At 42.4% G+C, this 14361-nt stretch overlaps 1 protein-coding gene across 1 annotated transcript in view; it reads right to left on the bottom strand.

Moving 5' to 3' along the window:
• The window catches only part of LOC110527593 (cholecystokinin receptor-like), a 48847-nt gene that overhangs the window by 15863 nt on the left and 18623 nt on the right, over positions 1–14361 (bottom strand). The window lies entirely within an intron of this gene.

Genomic DNA, 14361 nt, shown 5'->3' with positions numbered 1-14361 from the left:
TGAATACTTATGTAAATGTCACTCACCACCTGGATTCGGTCTAAAGTAGCAACAATTTTATTTTTTAAACATTTCATGAAGGTAGAGACTCAGAGCTACAAAATGGTATATTATATACTGCATTTGAGGAACAATGGGAAAGTAATTCGGCTTTGAAAGTTTATAAACCTGTAAACTCACTTTTGAGAAAATGGCATTTTAGTATTTCGATGAGAGAGCTCTTCTTTGTCTATACCCATTCAGCATCGATCACACCCTCTTAAGCTTTAGCGCTACCCATCTCATTTCATTCTCGGAGCGTTGAGAGCGCACATGTGACATTCTGGACAATGATTTGTTTATCCCTGGATAACATGAAAACATCCCTTCTGGCAACAATTTCATTATGCTTTTTTGATTTCAAAACTCGATCTTCCAGAAAGTGGAGAGCAACACTTATGCAGCTACATAAAAAAAATGTGTTCGACAGGATTACCAACACAGACTGAGCTCAAATAGACAGAAGCCTTCTATTCGCAGACCAATCCGAACTCATTTCTCAGCATGTCCAGCAACATTTGCAAAAATGTATAAAACCTGTTTTTGTTTTGCCATTATGGGTTATTGTGTGTAGATTGATGATGGGGAAAAAATATTTTTAAATGTAACAAAATGTGGAAAAAGTCAAGGGTCTGAAAACATTCCGAATGCAATGTATGTTAAAATGCATGAGTTCACGCAACATTAAGTTCGACAAACAAAGACAACAAAGAAATGTACAGTAAACTGATAAATGCAACTGAATAAATCAAAAGTTATTTATCACATGTGTAGCGTTGTTTCCACTTCGAGAATGAGAATGGTATAAATGCATATTATATTCAATGAATTACCAACATTTCCATATCCAAACGTTCTAAATTTATGGGGAAATTAAGGGAAATGTGTTGGGATTAACACTGATGAATATATATTTCAAGGTGCGTTGATAAACATTGACAAACATTTAACACAATGAAACAAACAGCACGCACTAATTGTCCGGAGTCAGTGCGTAGTAGTGCGTCTTCGCCACACACCCCTCCCGACTCCAACGCCATCATTAAGTTTGCACCATCATCAGTGCGCCTATAGTGCGTCTTCGCAACACACCCTTCCCGTCTTCAACACCATCATTAAGTATGCACCATCATCAGTGCGCCTATAGTGCGTCTTTGCCACACACCACTCCTGACTCCAACACCATCATTAAGTTTGCCGATGACACGACAGTGGTAGGCCTGATCACCGACAACAGTGAGACAGCCTATAGGGAGGAGACCAGACACCTGGCAGTGTGGTGTCAGGACAACAACCTCTCACTCAACATGATCAAGATAAAGGAGATGATTGTGGACTACAGGAAAAGGAGGACCGAGCATGCCCCCATTCTTATCGACGGGGCTGTAGTGGACCATGTTGAGACCATGGTGTCCACATCACCAACCAATTAGAATGGTCCAAACACGTCAAGACAGTCGTGAAGAGGGCACGACAAAGCCTATTCCCCCTCAGGAGACTGAAAAGATTTGGCATGGGTCCTCAAAAAGCTACACCATCGAGAGCATCCTGGTTGCATCACTGCCTGGAATGGCAACTGCTCAGCCTCCGACCACAAGGCACTACAGGGGGCAGTGCATACGGCCCAGTACATCACAGGGGACAAGCTTCCTGCCTTCCAGGACTTCTTTACCAGGCAGTGTCAGAGGAAGGCCCTAAAAATTGCCAAAGACTCCAGCCACCCTAGTCATACAATGTTCTCTCTACAACCAGAGTGCCAAGTTTTAGGTCCAAAATGCTTTTTAACAGCTTCTACCCCCCCCGCTATTCTGTTTATTACACATGCGAGGTCACAATACCTCTACCTACATGTACAACACCAGTCAAAACTTTGACACACCTACTCATTACAGGGTGTCTTTATTTGGACAATTTTTTTACATTGTATAATAATAGAGAATACATCAAACTATGAAATAACATGTATGGAATCATGTAGTAACCAAAAACCTCTACCTACATGAACAATACCGGTCAAAAGTTTGGACACACCTACTTCAAGGGTTTTTCTTTATTTTTACATTGTGGAATAGTGAATACATCAAAAATATGAAATAACACATATGGAATCATGTAGCAACCAAAAAATGTTAAAGAAATCTATTTTTTTTAAAGATTTTTCAAAGTAGCCACCCTTTGCCATGATGACAGCTTTGCACACTCTTGACATTCTCTCAACCAGCTTTATGAGGAATGCTTCTCCGACAGGCTTGAAGGAAACCCACATATGCTGAGTATTTGTTGGCTGCTTTTACTTCACTCTGCTATCCAACTCATCCCAAACCATCTCAGTTGGGTTGATGTCGGGTGATTGTGGAGGCCAGGTCATCTGATGCAGCACACCATCACTTTCCTTGGTCAAATAGCTCTTACACAGCCTGGAGGTGTGTTTTGGGTCATTGTCCTGTTGAAAAACTAATGATAGCCCCACTAAGCGCAAACCAGATGGGATGGCATATCGCTGCAGAATGCTGTGGTAGCCATGTTGGTTAAGTGTGCCTTGAATTCTAAATAAATTACAGATAATGTAACCAGAAAATCACCCCCACACCATCACATCTCCTCCTCCATGCTTCACAGTGGGAACTACACATGCGGAGATCGTCCGTTCAACTACTCTGCGTCTCACAAAGGCACAGTGATTTGGACTCATCAGACCATCAGATTTAGACTCATCAGACCGAAGGACAGTTTTCCACCAGTCTAATCCGCATTGATTGTGTTTCTTGGCCAAATCAAATCTCTTCTTCTTATTGGTGTGCTTTAGAAGTGGTTTCTTTGCAGTAATTTGACCATGAAGGACTGAATCACAATCTCCCCTAAACAATTGATGTGTCTGTTACTTGAACTCTGTGAAGCATTTATTTGGGCTGCAATCTGTGGTGCAGTTAACTCTAATGAACTTATCCTCTGCAGCAGAGGTAACTCTAGGTCTTCCTTCCTGTGGCAGTCCTCATGAAAGCAAGTTTCATCATGGTGCCCGATTTTTATTGCGTTCTTGAAAGTTTCTGTATTGACTGACCATCATGTCTTAAAGTAATGATGGTCCTTTATCTTTGGATATTTGAGCTGTTCTTGCCATAATAGGGATATCTTCTGTATACCACCCCACATGTGGTGAAATTATGATTAAATTTAATCAAGGTCAGAATAGGGCATATCTGTGGACACAACTCAGCTAGACCTTCATTTATTCGATCTCCACCCCGAACAAATAATGGGTGAATAGCATGCTATTCTCATGCTTGAGTCAGAATACGCATAGAGAGAACTGCATAAAAGGGGAAATACGTTCCATTTATGCACGGTTAAATTGGGTCGGAATTTGCCCCAATGAAAACTATAGATAATGCAGGTTTCTTATTGGAACATTACTTACTCAAATAAATCAATAATGGACACTATATTTAGTGGTGGAGGTAGGCTTATTCAATAGTCTCCATTAATTAAAGCACTACCTTAAAGTAAACATTGACCATAGTGGTCAACACCATGTCCACCAAGATTCAATATCAGAATAATATGATTTGTCCAAGTCCCAATGCAATAGAATCAAACAATAAAATTGTTGAACCGATTAAGGACTAGAGTATGAATCATGCATGACCGCCGACTGGGCACCTAATCAGGGAGGACGGGATATATTCACCTGGGTGAAACTAATGATATAGGCAAGTGATTATTCTAATAATCCTAAAATAAAACAAAGCACGAAGACAGCCACTAGTTATAAGGATTACTGTTCATGTATTGTTTTGTCCGGAAACATTAAAACACTCAAACAACTCTTTCTTGCAGAAAACACTATAGTTATCAGAAAAAGAATGCTCAATAAACATAATTAAAAACGCCAACTTCAAGCATGCCTTGATCTTAATGTTTATATCCACGTCCACTACTGTTTCAATTTTTATAAATATATATTATGCCCCAAAAAACAGAGGTTGCCATTCCAATGTAATAGAATTGAAATGGCCTATGAATTATAGGGGATAGGGAGGAGAGTACTTTCATGCACACAGCAGCTTTTTAGGCGGCGGGAGATCACAGCAGCAATTTAGGAGGCGGCCCACCAGAATCTAAGCAAGGGTGTACACTTATTACTATGAAATCATTAACGGGGCACCACTTGCTCGAAGTCAGCAAGAAACTATTAAATAGTTACAAATTATAACTATGGCTAATGTATTATTCTGAAGGCAATTAAGTTCTTAAAATGAAAAGGCAATGCATTCTTCGAGACGGATATTTTATAAAACAAAGAAGATTTATTTAGAAATAACCAGGGTAAAGCAATGAGTTTACAGGATGAATGATTAATGGAGATTTTTGCTCAATTCTGAACTAATATGACAGGCTACAGAATCAGAGTCACAGGGAATGGGGATTAGAGGGTCTAAAATCAAACAGTTATTCTTGATCATTTCAGAATGAAACAAGGCAGCAATATTGTAACGGCATTCTTCCTCCTCATCTGAGGAGGAGTAGCGAGAAGGATCGGAGGACCAATGCGCAGCGTGGTGAGTGTCCATAACGTTTATTTTAAGACATAAATGGAACACTATGAAATACAAAACAATAACTGTGAAAATGAATGAAACAGTACCGTGTGGCAACAAAAACTCACACGGAAACAAACATCCACAACTCAAAAGTGAAACCCAGGATACCTAAGTATGATTCTCAATCAGAGACAACTAACGACACCTGCCTCTGATTGAGAACCATACTAGGCTGAACTCAAAATCCCAACATAGAAAAACACACAGACTGCCCACCCCAACTCACACCCTGACCATACTAAATAAAGACAAAACAAAGGAAATAAAGGTCAAAACGTGACAGATATATAGGAGAAATATATACTGAATAAAAAATAAACGGAACATGCAAAAATTTCGACAATTTTACTCAGTTACAGTTCATATGTGGAAATCAGTCAGTTTAAATAAATAAATTAGGCCCTAATCTATAGATTTAACATGACTGGGAATATAGATATGCATCTGTTGGTTACCGATACCTTAAAATAAATTGCCTCACAATGGGCCTCAGAATCTCGTTGCGGTATTTTTGTGCATCCAAATTGCCAGTTGATAAAGTGCAATCGTGTTCACTGTCCGTAGTTTATGCCTGCCCATGACATAACCCGACAACCACCATTGGGCACTCTGTTCACAATCAGCAAACCGCTTGCCCACACAACCCCACACACATGGCCTGCCGGTTGTCACCCTGCCACATGTGACCGATGGGCTCAATTTGGTCTTATATAGCAACATTCGAAATGGTGTTTTTTACATAGGATAAAAGTAGAGACTCAGAGCTACAAAATTGTATATCATACTCTACAGTTGAGGAACAATGGGAAAGGAATTCTGCTTTGGAAGTTGATAAACTTGTAACCTCACTTTTGAGAAAATGGCCTTTGAATGTTTTGGTACCTACTGGAAAGCACTTCTTTGTCTTCACCCATTCAGCATTGTCCACACCCTCTTAAGCTTTAGTTACACCCATCTCTGTAAGGGTTGATCCGAGCGTTCTAACAACAACAGTCAAGCACCCAATCAGTTAGATTGGCTAATGTTGGCTAGCTACTTCCAGACACAAATGAGAGAACAGCTCACTCTGACTATTTTACTCACCCTAGCAGAGCTGGTTAGGCAGATTTTATATTATCCAGAGCATTGGTGACTGCAATTGTGCTGCTGGCAACAGTTGAGGGTATTTTGCCAACGTTTACTGACACTGTGCTGCTGTCAATAATTGACTTTTTTTTTGCCAACGTTTACTGACGCCATATTCAACGGGTGTTGAGTGTTAATACATTTGTCTGTTATTCTGTGCTCTGGCACACTCAGACGAGGGTGCTCTGAAATCGGAGTACATAGCCAGAGCGAATTTACCAGCTATGTTTATCGACAGCCGTTATGTCACAGTGACATCATGAACATTCTATTGAAATGGATACTTGCATAGTGGAGTCTTTTGTTATGACATGTAGCTAGCTAGCTAAAAAATTAACCATAATCCCAATTCATGACATTACAACCCTGCATGAATCTGCAGGTAGCTAACCAACCAGGTTCAACGTTTGCTTGCTAACATTAGGCTATACCTAGCCAAACACATGGCTCTGAGATACGAATAATATTACTACACAGCTCATACACGTAATGTTAGCTAGCAAGCTAGCTAACATTAGCTAGCTAGCTAACGTATACAACTTGAAATGAAAACAACTTTCTGACAAAATTAGAAACGTGTAATATCTGAAAATGTAGCTAGCTAGACTATATTACCCGTATACATGGCTGGACACTTCTCCCTCTCTGTCACTGATGCCATGGTTGCCCTTAGTTTGAAGATGTAATCCGGGGACAGGTGTTTTATCCATCTAATTCCACTGATTTCAAAACTCGGTCCTCCAGAAAGTGTAGAGCAACACTTATGCAGTTTTACTATGTGATATATTTTTTAAAGCCGAGTTAGACAGCATTGCCTACACATACTGACCAGCTCAAATACACAGAAGTGTGGCAGACCAATCCGAACTCATCTCTCGACATGTCCAGCCCAGTCATTATCTCAGCCAATCATGGCTAGTGGGAAAGTTGCTCACTTTTTCTGTGGCTAAACCAACTAGGCTCAAAATGTAACAATTGTATTGGTGGATTTAATTTGATTTTCCCATGATGTCAAGCAAAGAGGCACTGAGTTTGAAGGTAGGCTTTGAAATACATCCACAGGTAAACATCCAATTGACTCAAATTATGTCAATTAGCCTATCAGAAGCTTTGAAAGCTTTTCTGGAATTTTCCAAGCTGTTTAAAGGCACAGTCAACTTAGTGTATGTACATTTCTGACCCACTGGAATAGTGATACAGTGAATTACAAGTGAAATAATCTGTCTGTAAAGAATTGTTGGAAAAATTGCTTGTGTCATGCACAAAGTAGATAACCGACTTGCCAAAACTATAGTTTGTTAATTAACAAAATTAAGACATTTGTGGAGTGGTTGAAAAAGTGGTTGAAAAACTAGTTTTAATGACTCCAACCAAGTGTATGTAAACTTCTGACTTCAACTGTACGCCACTATGTTTGACAGCAGAGAAAACCCCCTAAATTATATTTTTTCAACTTGAAATTTGATGACTTTTCCTAGAGTGACCCCAACATTAGAAAAAGTGAAACATCGCCTTTTTTTCATATTTCCATGAAAGCTGTACACCCCCAGGGTACAACAATTGTCTTAGGGTCATTTTTGACCCGGCGGTAATAAAATAATTTACACACCACAAAAACAACAAAGAAACACACACACACAATGAGAAATTGAGATTGTGTGCTACTGATTGAACTCAGCCAGCAGCTCCTGAAGAGGAAGATCACTATAGTTGGCACAGTTAGAAAGAACAAGCCTGTGCTTCCCCCTGCACTCATCGTAACAAGGCGGAGAGAGGACTTCTCATCAAAGTTTGCCTTCACCCCCACCACCATTTTAGTTTCTTACCTCCCAAAGAGGACCAAGAATGTGGACCTCCTGAGCACACTACACAAATTGGCTGAGATCAGTGACCGTGAGAACAGGAACCCAGCCATCATCCTGGACTACAACCACAACAAAGAAGGTGTGGACAACCTGGACAAGGTGATTGGAACTTACAGCTGCAGGAGGATGACTGCCTGCTAGCCCCTGGTCATCTTCCATAACATCATTGACGTGTCCTTATACAATGCCTTCGTGATATGGAACAAGATCAACCCTACCTGGATGCCTGATAAGTGGAACAAGATGAGGGTGTTCCCGGGGCAGCTGGGAAAGGCCTTTGTAACCCCACACATTCAAAGAAAGGAGCACTTACAGCCTCTGCAGTTCTTGTGAAAGCTTTTCAGGGGCTTAAACTTGTCCTGATCCACCTGAGGCTGCAGCTGGGGTAGGCAAGAAGAGGAGATACCAATTCTGTCACCCAAAGAAGGACTGTAAAACAAATACTATATGCTGCACATGTGATAAATACATCTGCAAAGTCCATGCACACACTCTTGCATAATGTCCTACATGTGCTAATTAGAGTTGATTGATTTATGTTCTTCACATTTTTGTTTTGTACGTATTGAATCTTATTTTATTCTTATTTATTGTTTGGTTTATACACCTTGTAGGTGGGGGCAAAGGTTAAATAAATGGGAGAAGACTAGTATTTTGTAGTTGTATTCCTCATTGTACAGTATAAGAATATTACTATCTTGCCAAAATAGTTCAAAACTGTTTGTCACACCCTGACCATAGTTTGCTTTGTATGTTTCTATGTTTTGTTTGGTCAGGGTGTGATCTGAGTGGGCATTCTATGTTGGATGTCTAGTTTGTCTGTTTCTGTGTTTGGGCCTGATATGGTTCTCAATCAGAGGCAGGTGTTAGTCATTGTCTCTGATTGGGAACCATATTTAGGTAGCCTGTTTTGTGTTGGGTTTTGTGGGTGGTTGTTTCCTGTCTTTGTGTTTTATGCACCAGTTAGGACTGTTTCGGTATTGCCACATTTATTATTTTGTGTTATGTTCATGTTGACTTTTATTATTAAAAAAACATGAACTATAACCACGCTGCATTTTGGTCCGCCTCTCCTTCCCAGGAGGAAAGCCGTTACAGAACCACCCACCACAACAGGACCAAGCTGCGTGGTAAAAAGCAGCAACAGCAGGAGAGGCAGCAGCAGCAGCAACAGCAAGAGAGGCAGAATTATTTGGAGAAATGGACTTGGGAGGAGATTCTAGACTGGAAAGGACCCTGGCACAGCAAGGAGATTATCGCCGCCCCAAAGAAGAGCTGGAGGCAGCGAAGGCGGAGAGGCGCTGGTATGAGGAGGCAGCACGGCCCGAGAGTCAGCCCCAAAGATTTATTGGGGGGAGGGGCACACAGGGAGTATGGCGAAGCCAGGTAGGAGACCTGCGCCAACTTCCTGTGCTTACCCGAGAGAGACCGGGCAGGCACCGTGTTATGCTGTGGAGCGCACGGTGTCCCCAGTGCGGGTGCATAGCCCGGTGCGGTACATACCAGCTCCGCGTATCGGCCGGGCTAGAGTGGGCATCGAGCCAGGTGCCATGAAGCCGGCTCTACACATCTGGTCTCCAGTGCGTCTCCTTGGGCTGGCGTACATGGCACCAGCCTTACGCATGGTGTCCCTGGTTCACCTGCACAGCCCAGTGCGGGCTATTCCACCTCGCCGCACTGGCAGGGCGACTGGGAGCATTCAACCAGTTAAGGTTGGGCAGGCTCGGTGCTCAAGAGCTCCAGTGCGCCTGCACAGTCCTGTCTATCCAGTACCACCTCCACACACTAGCCTTCCGGTAGCAGCTCCCCGCACTCGCCCTGAGGTGCGTGTCCTCGGCCCAGTACCACCAGTGCCGGCACCACGCACTAGGCCTACAGTGCGTCTTGCCTGTCCAGCGCTGCCAGAGCCTTCCTCCTTTCCAGCGCAGCCGGAGTCTCCCACCTGTCCGGCACTGCCAGAGCTTCCGCCCCTCAGTCCAGAGGCGCCAGAGCTCCTCTGTCCAGCGCTGCCAGAGCCTTATTCCTCTCCAGCGTTGTCTGAGCTGCCCGTCTGTCCAGAGCTGCTAGAGTGAGCCAGGATCTTCCAGAGCCGCCAGTCAGCCAGGATCTTCCAGAGCCGCCAGTCAGCCAAGATCTTCCAGAGCCGCCAGTCAGCCAGGATCTTCCAGAGCCGCCAGTCAACCAGGATCTTCCAGAGCCGCCAGTCAGCCAGGATCTTCCAGAGCCGCCAGTCAGCCAGGATCTTCCAGAGCCGCCAGTCAGCTAGGATCTTCCAGAGCCGCCAGTCAGCCAAGAACTTCCAGAGCCGCCAGTCAGCCAGGATCTTCCAGAGCCGCCAGTCAGCCAGGATCTTCCAGAGCCGCCACTCAGCCAGGATCCGCCAGAGCCGCCAGTCAGCCAGGATCCGCCAGAGCCGCCAGTCAGCCAGGATCCACCAGATCCGCCAGAGCCGTCAGTCAGCCAGGGTCTGCCGGAGTCGTCAGCCAGTACGGAGCTGCCCCTCTGTCCTGAGCTGCCCCTCTGTCCCGAGCTGCCCCTCTGTCCAGTGGGGTCATTTAGAAGGGTCGCCGTTGTTAGGAGGCCACGGAGGCGGACAATGAGGCGGACTAAGACTATGGTGAAGTGGGGGCTACGTCCAGCACCAGAGCCGCCACCGCGGACAGATGCCCACCCAGACCCTCCCCAATAGGTTCAGGTTTTGCGGCCGGAGTCCGCACCTTGGGGGGGGGTTGCATAGTTTGCTTTGTATGTTTTGTTTGGTCAGGGTGTGATCTGAGTGGGCATTCTTTGTTGGATGTCTAGTTTGTCTGTTTCTGTGTTTGGGCCTGATATGGTTCTCAATCAGAGGCAGGTGTTAGTTATTGTCTCTGATTGGGAACCATATTTAGGTAGCCTGTTTTGTGTTGGGTTTTGTGGGTGGTTGTTTCCTGTCTTTGTGTTTAATGCACCAGTTAGGACTGTTTCGGTTTTGCCACGTTTATTATTTTGTAATATGTTCATGTTGCGTTTTATTATAAAAAAAAACATGAAATATAACCACGCTGCATTTTGGTCCGCCTCTCCTTCCCAGGAGGAAAGCCGTTACACTGTTATTGTTTCCCTTCAATAAAATGCATTCAAAACTGCTTTCTGCACATTTCTGCCACTTTCCTAGGCTATACAAGTGCTGTCTCTTTCAAAACAAATCATGTTTACACCTATGCAGTACCTTTAGTAATAATAATAACCCCCTACTTTAGAAAATAAAACAATTATGACAGGTATGTTGGAATAAAAACGAGTGGTGTCCACTGATTAAATGCTGTCTTTCTGCATTGTGAGGAGGGTAAACCCAGATATTCAAAAGGTTTGAGATGAATGACATGTTTCTTCATACAAAATAGATTTGGGGTTAGAAATTAAATTAAGCTGATTTATTTTAGGGGTTTAGTGAAGGCGGGTCATCTTTTATCCTTAGGACAAGGGGAGTATACAGAATGCTAAGACTACACAAGGGTTAATTAAATGTTGGCTGACAAATTTGTTGGTTACGCTATCCTTATGAACTGCATAGCATATCAATGCATCGAACTTGCTAGTATATAAACTATTCACATCGTTTTTAGCATAGCTAAATGGTATAGTCGTTGTGCATTCTCATTGGACATTGTTAGATAGGGTGCTTTGTAAATTCGCTCTGGCTATTTGTTTGGATTTCAGAACACTTGTCTGAATATACCAGAGTGCAGAATAACTGATGAATTTATGAGCGGTCAACTCCCGCTGAATTTGGCCGTTGACAGTAAACGTTAGGGAAAATAACGTCATTAAATTATTGACAGCAGCACAGCGCAGTTAGTCACCAACGCTTTGAATAACATGGAAAAAGTCTAACCAGCTCTACTGAGGTGAATAGAATTGTCAGAGCGAGGATGTATTTTCTTGTTAATGTCTGGAAGTAGCTAGCAAGCTAGCCTGTTTGGGACATGGGGCGGTATTTTCACGTCCAGATGAAAAGCGTGCCCAAAATCAACTGCCTGCTACTCAGGCCCAGAAGCTAGGATATGCATACATAATTTCTAAAACTGTTACAATAACGTCTGTGAGTATAACAGAACTTATTTGGCGTGCGAAACCCCGAGGACAAACTATCCATGTTTTCTATGGGAATCCACATTTCTGAGGCTTTTGGTTGCAGTTCCTAGGGCTTCCACTAGATGTCAACAGTCTTTAGAAATTGGTTGATGTTTTTCTTTTGAGTAATAAAGAAGTATGGCTATTCAGAACAAGGGTCGAGTCTAGTGTACTGTTGTGTTTGGGGCGTGCGACCAAGCGCTCGCTCCACTTTCATTTTATCCGCTATTGAACATGGTTTATTCGGTCTTAAATTTGATCGATTATTTACGGTACAAAATACCTAAAGTTGTATTAGAAAAGTTGTTTGAAATGTTTGGACCAAGATTACAGGTAACTTATTAGATAATGTGTAGTCATGTTGGGCGAGTTGGAACCGGTGTTTTTCTGAATCAAACGCGCCAAATACATTTTGGGGATATAACGACGGAATTAATCGAACAAAAGACCATTTGTGATGTTTATGGGACATATTGGAGTGCCAACAGAAGAAGATCTTCAAAGGTAAGGCATGAATTATGTCGTTATTTCTGAGTTTTGTGTTGCGCCTGGCGGGTTGAAATATGATTGTCATGTGTTTGTTTGATGGGGTGCTGTCCTCAGATAATAGCATGGTTTGCTTTCGCCGTAAAGCCTTTTTGAATCTGACACGGTGACACGGTAACAAGAAGTTAAGCTTTAATTTGGTGTATTGCACTTGTGATTGTATGAAAGTTATATATTTTGAATCATAAAAAAAAAAAAATTGCGCTCTGCAATTTCACAGGATGTTGTCGAAACGTTCTGCTAGCGGAACACTCAGCCGTAACAGGCTAGCCAACTTTAGCCAGTTAGCTTGGGTGCTTGACTGCCTTTGTGAGGTCAGAGAGCTTGATTCAACCCTGCTCCTTGGCAGATTTTGGGGTTGAATAATCCTTATGGGAATCATCAGTGGATTAAGTAACATATTCAAATTGGCATGGTATGAACGAGAGCACAAATTATGTTTACAAATAGTCTCACTTTGTATCAAGCCACTTTTGAAACAATCACTAAATTGTGTAAATGTGAGTGTTCTGTGTTGATACAATATGTAGTGAATTGGTTATTGGCGTAAAAAGACGGAAGACACTCATATGCTAAACATCGCCATGTTAGTCAAATGTTTGATAGAGCAGGGTCACAAGGCATCATAAGGGAAAGTACAACCAGCGAAACAGGAGATAACATAGTTAAAGTGGCATCCCTGTGATGAGAAGTTATTATGTTAGTTTTTGATTATAATTTGTGTCGTTGTTATGTGCCAGATGTTAAGACTACAAATCATTCTAATTGGGTTATTTGCAGGATTTATTTGTTATTTCAATAGAGTTACTGACTGAAAACTGGCTTTCTGATAGTGATTCAACTATTGCAGATATTGTAATGTCTGCTTCCAACTTACACTCTAAAACACGTAGATCCCCTGAACGCAGCTCACTTTCCAGCCTAATTTCCAGCTCACACTCTCAAACACATAGATCCCTGAACGCAGCTCACTCTCCAGATCCCAATCACCTGAATTCTGACCACCTGTTCACACACCTGTATGTCATTATCAAACACTATTTAGTTCAGTTCTTTGCACCCCATCATTGGTATTGTTTTTTTTTGTGACACACTTCTAGTCAGAGCTTTTTTTTTCCTGTAATTAATCCTACTATGTATGATAGCTTTGGCCTGCCTCACTAACGACGCCTTTTGCCTATTCCCTGCCTGTACTTTTGCCTATCGGATTTCCTGTTATCAACCCACTGCCTGATCTCCTGGATGACGTTACTAGCCTTTTCCCTGCCTGTGCTGTAGCCTTTTTGGACCACCTGTGTATAACCTTCTGCCTGCACCTGGACCCAGCTACTTGCCTCCTCCTGTGGTCCTTTACAATAAACACCTGCTGCGCCCTGCACTTGAAACCAGCTCTCTGTCTCCCACTATTACAGATAATGCAGCCAGTTTTTGTTTGAAGATGTAAACTGAATGTTTTCACAGCTTGCTTAGTTGAAATTTAAAGGCAAATTTATTCAACATAAATAGCGAGGCGATTGAGAGGTAATACATTTTTGTGTGGCCTAAATGGTCTGCTGTAATATTCTACTGAGAATGGACTCGATATTTGAATCACTGAATCATGAACTACACTACCGTTTAAAAGTCTGGGGTCACTTAGAAATGTCTTTGTTGTTGAAAGAAAATATATATTTTTTCCATTATTAAAATAACACCAAATTGATCAGAAATACAGTGTAGACATTGTTAATGTCGTAAATTACTAGCATACAAGGCGCTGACAGAGATGGTCGCCTAGCTTCGCGTTCTTAGGAAACAATTAAGTTTTTAAATTGTTTATATGTTTTATTTCTTATATTGTTACCCCAAGAAATCTTAAGTATTTTTACATACAGCCGGGAAGAACTATTGGATATAAGAGCAACGTCAACTTACCAACATTACGACAAGGAATGCGAAGCAGATCCTCTGTTCGGACCACCATCCAGGACAATGGATCTGATCCCAGTAGGTGACCCAAAACAACGGCGCCACAGAAGGGGCAGACGGAGCGGTCTTCTGGTCAGGCTCCATAGACAGGCACATCGCTCACC

Source organism: Oncorhynchus mykiss, chromosome 7 (genome assembly GCF_013265735.2).
Source record: "Oncorhynchus mykiss isolate Arlee chromosome 7, USDA_OmykA_1.1, whole genome shotgun sequence".
NCBI lineage: Eukaryota > Metazoa > Chordata > Actinopteri > Salmoniformes > Salmonidae > Oncorhynchus > Oncorhynchus mykiss.
The sequence above is the reverse complement of the archived record's forward strand: the minus strand, read 5'-3'. Positions and strand labels throughout refer to the sequence as shown.